Genomic DNA, 9,962 nt, shown 5'->3' with positions numbered 1-9,962 from the left:
TCAGTGAACATACAGGAGCATTTGGCTGCTAAAAAGCTTTTCTCAAAAAAAGGAGAGTGAACATTGGACCTACATTTATCTCTCTAAACAGATTCATATTAATATAGAATCTGTAGCCAAGGGACAAAATGTTGGTATTGGAAGCATTCTCGTTGATATTTTTATTCCTTTTGTGGTATGCCTCGTAGTGGCCAATCAAGTTTAAGCAGGCTTTGGTTACATGCAGGTAAACAGAGCAAAAGAGGTGGAACACATTGACCAAAATGCAATTTCGGAAGGAACTGTAAGATTTTGTTTTGTTTTTTTTTCAATCTCAGAACCCTAGAGGTTAGCATTTTATGATCTGCATTTAAATTGTTTTCAGTCAGTAGCCGATGGGTTCAGAGATTGCTAATTGGAATGTAAACAATTACTGCATGGTCACACGGAAGAGGAAGCCTTGACCCCAGTATCCATCATCCGGGTATCTGAAGACTTTATGCCGAAAGCCCCTAATCATTGGCTGTTGCCCAAGAGTCAAAATCATCATCAGGAAATACTTTAAAAATGAAAGGCTTGCTCCCACCACCTTGTCAAATTCTGCAACCTGATTCCTGATCAGACTCTGAGCCGGCAACAGCCATATTGGTTGGAAGAGCCACATCACACACATATTCAGTTAATTTAATAACTTTGAATATGGAAAATGAAAGATATCTGGTGAGTTTTGGACCAATAAGTGAAATGGAATGACATTTTTAACAAGTGGATCTGCATTTTGATGCATAAGGACCCACACGCACAAGGATGCAGGTAATGTGACACACATTTCTACACAAAATTAGCACATTGTTTATAATAAAAATATTCCTTCCACTGTTGAATTTATAAGATAAGAAAAGAAAACTGAAAGCATTATGGAATTGCAACTTCAATCAATCTGCAATGAAAACTAAATCTTCATTCAAGTTAAATTGGGTGATGTTTAACAGTCTAATTACCATGAAGAGCTAAGGAAAAGAACCAGCTGAAATAAAACAGGTGGTCTAATTAAACTACTTTGAAAGTGGTCTGAGCGTGTTTTTCCCCATATGTCAATAAACAGACATTTTATAAGAACACCATGTCTTTTTAAACAACATGAACAAAACACACAGTTTTTGAATCCTTGTATGTGTGTGCAGTGAAATTAAGGGAAGAACATTTGTGTCAGACAGACTCCATTAAAATGTAACATGTACTGAAAAAGAGGCTGTGGGTTTGATTTGAACATTACCATGAATTTTTCACATATTAAGATTTCATTAAAGATTTGCTTGCTGGGGTGTTAAGATTTTAATGTCACTATAAGTTGTAGACTCCCAAGCTTGGTCAACACTTTGAGTGAAGTTTGATTTTATTTTAACACATCTTGGGGAATTTGTGAGGGTACAGCCAGCTTCTAGGCTAGGACTGCTTTTGACATAATGACACAGCTTTAACAAGCTGTATTTTCACAGTCAGCAAACAAGTGTGAATGTGAGTGCATCAACTTGCATACGTATACTTAACCACTGTGAGCTTGCTAATAAGCACATCTGACAATCCCACAATGTGTCAGTTCTGTTCAGACTGAAATAGTTGCCCCCGAATCCTACCTCAATGTAAAAATCAGTTAGCATGCAAACAAATATATTTGAAATTGCAATTTGAATGCTTTCTAAAACTATGTTTCATTAGGTGATGTGATCAGGTAGGTGGCAGGCAGCTTGGATCTTACAGTTGCTCTGACTGTGTCATATTAGTATTAAAAAACAATTAAGTAAAAAAAAAACATATTAACATACACTTACATTTAGTGGTATCTAGCCATGCAGTTAGTTAGGGCTCACATGTCCAAGTTTCGAGATAGAAAAAATCAACATCAGCATATTTTTCCATATTTTGTCCACGTTTGGATAATCAGGATAAACCACAGGCATTGTTTACAACAGATTTCTTGGGGACTAAGTAATTCAAGTGGAAAGCAATCATTGTAAGGTCTGTGGATCATCCATAGTAACTGAGAATTTTATACTTGAAAGACACTGCAGTTTTTTTTTTTCAATGCTGTGAGCACCACAATTACAGTCCAAACAAGGAAATCGCGTTGGAAGTTAAAGAGCAACTTGCAGGTTGACTTTTGAAATCATCATTTCAGGAAAGGTCATTTGAAAAGTTAATGCAGAATTTTTTACATGTTTTTATGTTTTTAAAGGCTGCGCTCTTAAAAATGTTTTCTCAACGTGTCATAGTACATAATAAAGGGTGTCATTGTCCCTGACTCTCTCTGCCTCAGCTCCACGTGTAGTGAGTCTGAGCAGTTGGGATTTAGTCAGTCTGTATGTTGCATTTCAGCATTTTTCATCATGAATTATTGTATTTGCGCAGGCTGCACAAACTCCAGCCTGTCAGGATGTCCAGTTCACAGTTTTACTAACAAGAAAAGGACAGGCGCTAGCTGTTATGCCAGGTGCATGTTGTGCAGGTGAAGAGACAGGACTTTAATGCTGCATCTGTAATGGAAAACACAGTCGTGTGCTGCACTTATTTTAGACCAGAGGATTATATTACTGGCAATATGATGGAGTTCAGTATGCTATGTTGAAGCAAGTCTGTAGAGTGAAAATTCTGGTTTGAAAAAAGTAAATTCTCCATTTTCAGGACAAAGTAAACCTCTCTCTTAGCTTGGTATAGAAGTAAGTATGCATGTAAGCATGTAAACTGTATAGCAGTACTGCCTGGGGATAGGGACACAAATCTACAGTTAAATCTGATAAAATTATCATCATCTTCAGAGTGATACAAGTAATGGTGATGTAAATATGGACAGCTTGTAATAGAGAAACAGAAAATTGTCTATGTATCATTGCTCTAGCTGGTGTCTTCGTGCCCTTTTTGTCATTATAGACTTCTTTACCAGTCAAGGGAAACAAACAGGACCAGACCTAAATGCAGAAACACAAGCTGAACCACCCGACAGATGAAAACTAAACAGAACAGGAAACGGGCAGAGACCCAAGACACAGTACAGACCAAGCAGACTAAATAACTGAACACAGACCACAACCTAAAACCGACACACAGTTGTCTTTTTCAGTACAAAGCAAATGTGGAGCCATTTGTTTTTACTTGCCTATATTGATGCAAGGCAGGGCGGCCAGCTAACCTTAGCACAGAACTGCCGTTGTTCTGTGCGAACATATCATGTCGGCTAAATGCAGTCAGTGTAAAGTTATCATGCAATGGGCATGGATTAGTTTAATGTCAAGTTGAAACTATTACTGTAATTTCGCAGTGGGAGTTTAGAGCCTGTCTGCCACAGAAAATTTACCATACGGGTTGTTTTAGCCACACAAAATTACGACTCATGTTTACTTTTTTTGTGGCAGTGACCTCTAGGCAGCACTCGTCGGGAGAGAGTGGTGTTAAGCAATGTTTTATATTTTGTAAAAACACTGAATACTGCTCTTATTAGTACTGCTCTTATGTGCAGAAAAACAGTAGTTCAAAAGAGACTGCTTTGTTTGGGGGTGAGAGGGGGTGGTAATGAAAGTAATACACTAATGTAACAAGTAACATAACTAGTAACTTTTAATACCCAGTTTTTAAGGAAAAATAAGTAACTAGTAACTTATTACAATTTCTGACTAACTCTTGAGGATAATATCTGTCTCTTTAGTAGATAAATGCTGCATGTTCAACAGGGCGAAGTAACATTGTCTTCCTGTTGTTTGGTGCTGAGTAGGTAGTGTACAGTGGGTTGTTAGAGCTTTTGGCTAAAAACAGTTGCTGCTGAATATTATTTTATCAGACAGGACTTAAGCAAAAAGCAAAGTTGTGGGCTATTTAACCAAAACAATGAGCTGAAATAGCATATAAAGCTCTGTAAGGTTAGGAGAATTGGTGAGTATATAAATAGACCAACAAAACTTAACCCATTATTATGAAATGTTGTTTCATCATTCATTTTCAACTACTAAAATAACCAGCAAGACATGACACATTTTGTATGCAGAACATTATTCAGACCAAATCAAATATATTGTTTCACTTTTCTCTTTTACAGGATTCTTGTGAAATAACACTCATGTGGTCCAGGGCTTTCCTTGAGACAGCAAGGCTATACATCATGCTCCCCCAACCTGCCATACAGCATGGGTGAGAAATGTGCACTAATAGACTCAGGCAGTGCAGGACTTTTTTTTTGAGATGATGAAGTAACTTCTTCCACGTACATCTATATCACACCAGTCCACAAGTGCACTTTTTACCCTGCTATAGCACATTTTATATGTTTATTCCCCAATAACATGTTCATTGACTAAAAGTTTATTTTTAAAGTCAATATAATCTGCAGGCTCAGATTCAGAAAGCAGCCACACCTAATTTTGTTTTGTGTAATAGTGTATTATCTAACTGAAAAAAGAAATGTTCCGGCCATCAAGTTGTCATATTGTTAACGGGCCTGCCCACATTCTGTATATGAGGAGAAAAGCCATTAACAGGTCAATGCTACACTGTGACATGGACTAAAAAGTCGACTGGCTGGATGATTGGCCCTCAGGTGACAGGGCCACATTCCTAGCAGCAGGGAGTTGAAATTTATAATGAAAGACGTGTCGGGGCTCAAAAGAGGTTTCATAATGATATCTTTGACAATAGACTGCCTGACAGCCAATGAGGCACTGCCTGTCAGAGTATCCGAGCCAAATAAGATGAAATGGAGGTGCACAAACTGTCTCCTTCGTGGAATATAATGTAAATCTTAGATTTTTTAAGAATTCTAAAAGCAGGGTCCATATGCTCATTTAAATTTCTACCAAGCTGAAGACAAAGAATGTTGGCTTTTCCTGAAATGACAGTACTTGACATTGCTGTCTTGGCAGTAAAAAAGGTATTTAGTCTTCTCACTCATTCTTTTCTTTTTGCCCCAGAGATGTATAAAAACCCTGCTCTGCCTTCCTTGTGATAACACCCCACAAGTTCATGGCTATTCCCTGACATTATTATTACACAGTGCCAAATTGGAAGTGTCTCTGGAGGTAGAGATGACATTCAAATATCCTGTCCAGCTCTAGTCATTATGGCCAGTGTAAGTGTTCCCCAACTGGGAACCAGGTAACCAACTCTTCTCTCAACTCTCACCTAATCAGCTCCCTCGAGAGATCATCTTTCTGTGGAGATGATGCTGTTGTGTGAATGACATTCAGATTTTTATTATTCTTCAGTCACTGAGGTCAAATCCATTAAAAAAGATGACTGTAATGTTCTATACAAGCTCTTGTTTAGTAACAGGCAGACTGCTTTGGACATATACGTATCTTTAGGCCATTTTTATGTTTTTTCATGCTCTTTCCATTATACTTTCAATAGGAATAGGAGCTAGTGACAGCTATTCAATAAATATCCACTTATGTTTTTTCAGGTGGTGTGATGTTACCCTAAGGTGCCATAGCAGTTGTGCAAGTTATTGACTCTGTTAAACAGAAGTGCTTTCTTCCGCCGCTTATACCCCCTAAAACTATATTCTCAAACTTGCAAACATGGATGAAATTTCATTTTTGTTGAAAGAGTACACTATTTATTACACTGTATTGTGTCAATCAAATAAATGACCTAAGGTTGCTGATCCATTTTTAGGCTTTCAATTGCCTTAAAGCAAAGTGGATGTGCTCAACTCATATTTTCAAATTAGCGTGTCCTTTTTTGAACTCAGAAAAGCACACTAGGAAGAAAAGCAGAGGTGGTTGGAATGCACAAGATTCACCCATTTCCTACTAAGGAATTATTGGAGCGTATCCCTCCGGCTGGCAGTGTAATAAGTGGGCTGAGACGCTACGTACTAATCATTTGACAGTAACAAAGGGGGAAAAAAGAAGAACATTTTAAAAGGAGGACTACGTTGACCTCTGGTGTCTTAGGAAAAGAGGGAGCAAGTAGGTCTCTCTATGAGTAATACTGCCATGTCTTTAGCAGACAGGGAATGGGCAGCACTATTATCTCCCGGGGGTTTACTTAAATGGTAACATTTCTGACTGGATTTCTAAACCCCATTCCTGCTCTGCATGCTGGAACAAAGAAATGAAGGTACTGAGGTAAAACAGTTTTTAAATAAACAGCAAATAGAAGAATGTGAATTCATGTTTTGCGCATCCTGAAAATCATGTGTTTTATACAGGATGTAAGTGTTGATCAATACTCTGTGTCACAATGGAGATTCACAGATAGAAACACATGGTGTTGCTGCTTCCTGTTGCTATCACCTTGCTACAAATCAGAGGAGTAATCCCATGCAATACAAAGGCTCATTTACTTAACAACATGCCCTCGTGGAAAAGGCTTTTTAGGAAAAACATCAAGAGAACTAAAACAAAGAATAGCAGAACATAAAAGTACCATAGGATACAAAACAGACATAGATCGAGTTGCAGTACATGTTATGGAAATAAATCATCCAGTCTCTCGCAAACTCGGAGGGGGGGGATTTTTAATTCAAATACAGTCACTTTAAGCCCGTGGGGGTTAAAGGAGGAATTACACTTGAAGAGCCATGTCTGCCATTTGAGTCTACTGGATTATATTTGTTCTCCATTAGCAGGATTTCAATTGAAAATGTACTTCTTGGATGGATGTGGAAAGTTCAAATGTAGATGGATTTTGACATTACTTGGCTTTTTTTGTTAACTTAACTGATGGAGATGATTTAAATACACCGTCTTTGGAATGAATTAGTAATTAATTAGCTGAATGCAGAATTTATTTACTTTACTATCCATCCTTTTTACCCATTGAAGGTTAACATGAAAAAGTATATTTGTAAGGTAATTCATTTTTCTTAAAGTTTTTAGGACAATGAGGACATGATTTTGTAAATAGTATTTCTGAAGATAAAGATGACTGTCAAGGTATGAATACATGGTATCTATGGCACGACTTTTAGATTAATATGTTGCAAATTAAGAAGCTATAAACAGCCTCAGGCACCACCCTGTTTTATTTGTTTTGTTCTGTCAGGAGTTGGAGGCAACTTTACTAACAACTAGAGAATGCAATTTCTGGAGTAACTGCAGTGTGAATGCTGGCTGTTGAAGGCTGGCACTAAACTGGATTGCTGGCTTGAATAAAATCAATAACATTTGGAAGAAGGGGAAAATCTGACGCCATGTTTTGTGTGTGCAAGTCCTCCCAAAGGTTGCAAAGCTAGTTTGTGTGTGTAGACGTTTCCACAAAGATGGCAAAACCAGTTTGTGTGTTTAAAAGTCACCACCAAGACACCACAACCATTTGACCATGTAGATTTACTACATTTCCGGAGTAAAATAATGCATGAAAAGTGAAAAACAATTTTTAAGATGACTTTCCAAGGCTTCTTAACCAGTTCATGAATGATGTCACATACTCTAACTCACGCAATAAACACCCATTATAAACTCACAAAAGAACTGAAAAAAGCATAAAACTAAACAGTGATACTGAACAAACTATCAAAGATTGCTTTCCTGCATTATTATAAACTATGATAAACTGGTCGTGGGTCAAAGCTCTCTTTTATATTTTGTGTTTTATGATTAGAGAGGCTGCTGTCAGTCATGTTCAACGTTGTGCACAATAAAGTCACAGCAAATATAGTGTGGCATTTAAGCAGCAAAACAAAAAGTCACTTTGCTTAGACACCTTAATGAGGGAAACAGACTCTGCCATTTTCTTCTTCTGTGGTCTTAATTGGTTTTAATTTCATTAAGCAACCAACAACACATTTGGTTGCTTAAATAGAACTTCCCTGAGTCTAAATTTAATAAAATAAGTTTACATAAGAGGGGCATACACAGGTTTCACATTTGTTCCCAGAATAAAGAGAGAATTACAAACATTTGTAACAGCAATTTGTAAGCGCCTGTAAAAGCAGCGACCAGTAGCTCAATTAATTTTCACTATATTTTTGTTTTTAATCTGTTTTGTCTAATTATGATCACCTATGACAGAAATACCTTAATAAATATATGAATAGAAAGTGCGGGGACCAGACTGAGTGCAGCGGTCCTGGAAATGATAATTAGCCACGGCATCTCCTGTCAAAACAAACGGACTAGTCGGAGTAAGAGTTGGAGAGGAAACCTTTTCCATCCACTGGTAGGATTTCTTAATATCAGCCACTTCTTCTATTTGTCTGTGGTACATGTCGTGCAGCGGCTTGTTCCTCCATGAAGGTTCTTCATCTTCTTTGTCCTCACTCTCGGGTTTCTGCTGCCTGAGGTATTCACAAAGCCTTCATCTTTGGGGGCCATCTTCCTGATGTACTCCTGGATCTTAGTCATTTCATCCTGGACAGTGGTCTTGACACTCACTAGCCCTCCGCCTCCCTCGCTACGCTTGGTGTACAGTCTCAGGGTGCTGGATTTGGGGTGAAACCCTCCATGCATTGTGAGGAGCTTTCTTGTCTTCATGTCAGTGGCGTCTATCTCCTCCTTTGGCCAGTTTATTATACCAGCGGGGTATCTGATGACAGGCTAAGGTATGTGTTGATGGCTCGGATCTTGTTCTTCCCATTCAGCTGACTTTACTTTCTGTAGGTATTTGGCTGTGGCGGACTTCCTTGCTGCCTCTTGGTTTCTGTTAGCCTGCGGCACCTCAAGGTATTTGTAGCTGTCCTGAACATCTGCAATGTGGCCTTCTGGTAGTTCAACGCCTTCGGTTCTGATCATTTTCCCTCTTTTGGATACCATGCGACCACACTTGTCCAGTCCGAATGGCATTCCAGTGTTATTGCTGTAGATCCTGGTAGTGTGGATCAGTGAGTCGATGTCTCGCTCATTTCTGGCATACAGCTTAATGTCATCCATGTAGAGGAGGTGACTGATGGTTGTTCCACTTCGGAACCGGTATCCGTAGCCAGTCTTTGTGATGATCTGGCTGAGGGGGTTCAGGCCTATGCAGAACAACAGCGGGGATAGTGCATCGCCTTGGTATATGCCGCACTTGAGGGTGACTTGTGCAATTGACTTTGAGTTGGCTTCCAGACTTGTTTTCCACAGCCCCATTGAGTTCTTGATGAAAGCTATTTGTGTCCTGTTGATCTTGCACGTTTCCAAGCATTCCAGTATCCATGTATGTAGCACTGAGTCATGGCAATCTTGGTCGTTGTACTTGGTTATGATTTGGTCAGTCGCCCTTATGTTGAGTGATTCTGTGCCGTAAGGGCTTGTTGTTATTGGGGCTTGGGACCCAATCTCTGAGTGTGGGGAGTGTGGGGATGATGATGATGATAACATCTCCCCGCTGACCTGTCGTCCTGGCTCCCCAGGATATCATATTTGTTGTACTTCATCAATCTCTAGTTGTGATAGCAGTTGCCGTTTGCGGATGTTAGAACACTGAGCTAGGAGTTGTTTCTTTGTCAGTGTTGATGATGGGTTTCGAAGCATCCATATATCCCACAGTCTCTGCATATAACCTCTCTCACCGGGATTGCTTGTATAGTAGCATTGCATCAGATCCATATTTTCTGCTCTAGTCCATGAATGTCTTGTTCCAGTAGTGCATCTGGTTCCCCGGACCTTGTTGACCCCAGAAGTCCGAGCCTCCTGGATATATATATATATGCATATATATATATACACATATATATATCCAGGAGGCTGCGGTCTACCACACCAGGCAGGACCCCAGGTGCAGACTGTGCAAGGATGCCCCTGAGACAGTACAGCACATAACAGCAGGGTGTAAGATGCAGGCAGGAAGTGCGTACATGGAACGCCATAACCAGGTAGCTGGCATAGTGTACAGGAACATCTGCTATGAGTATGGGCTGGAAGTCCCAAGGTCAAAATGGAAGACGCCTCCTAAGGTAGTTGAGAATGACCGAGCTAAGATCCTGTGGGACTTCAAGATCCAGACTGACAAACTGGTGATGGCTAACCAACCAGACATCGTGTTGATTGACAAACAGCAGAAGAAGGCTGCAG

At 39.4% G+C, this 9,962-nt stretch overlaps 1 long non-coding RNA gene across 1 annotated transcript; it reads left to right on the top strand.

Moving 5' to 3' along the window:
• Positions 1-443: 443 nt before the first annotated feature.
• Positions 444-5,529, top strand: LOC123956809. Its single transcript, XR_006821639.1, has 3 exons — positions 444-792; positions 4,067-4,158; positions 5,426-5,529. It is a non-coding gene; the product is annotated as an uncharacterized LOC123956809 (long non-coding RNA).
• The last annotated feature ends 4,433 nt before the right edge of the window (positions 5,530-9,962 follow it).

This window comes from Micropterus dolomieu, linkage group LG18 (assembly GCF_021292245.1).
Source record: "Micropterus dolomieu isolate WLL.071019.BEF.003 ecotype Adirondacks linkage group LG18, ASM2129224v1, whole genome shotgun sequence".
NCBI classification, from domain to species: domain Eukaryota; kingdom Metazoa; phylum Chordata; class Actinopteri; order Centrarchiformes; family Centrarchidae; genus Micropterus; species Micropterus dolomieu.
The sequence above is the reverse complement of the archived record's forward strand: the minus strand, read 5'-3'. Positions and strand labels throughout refer to the sequence as shown.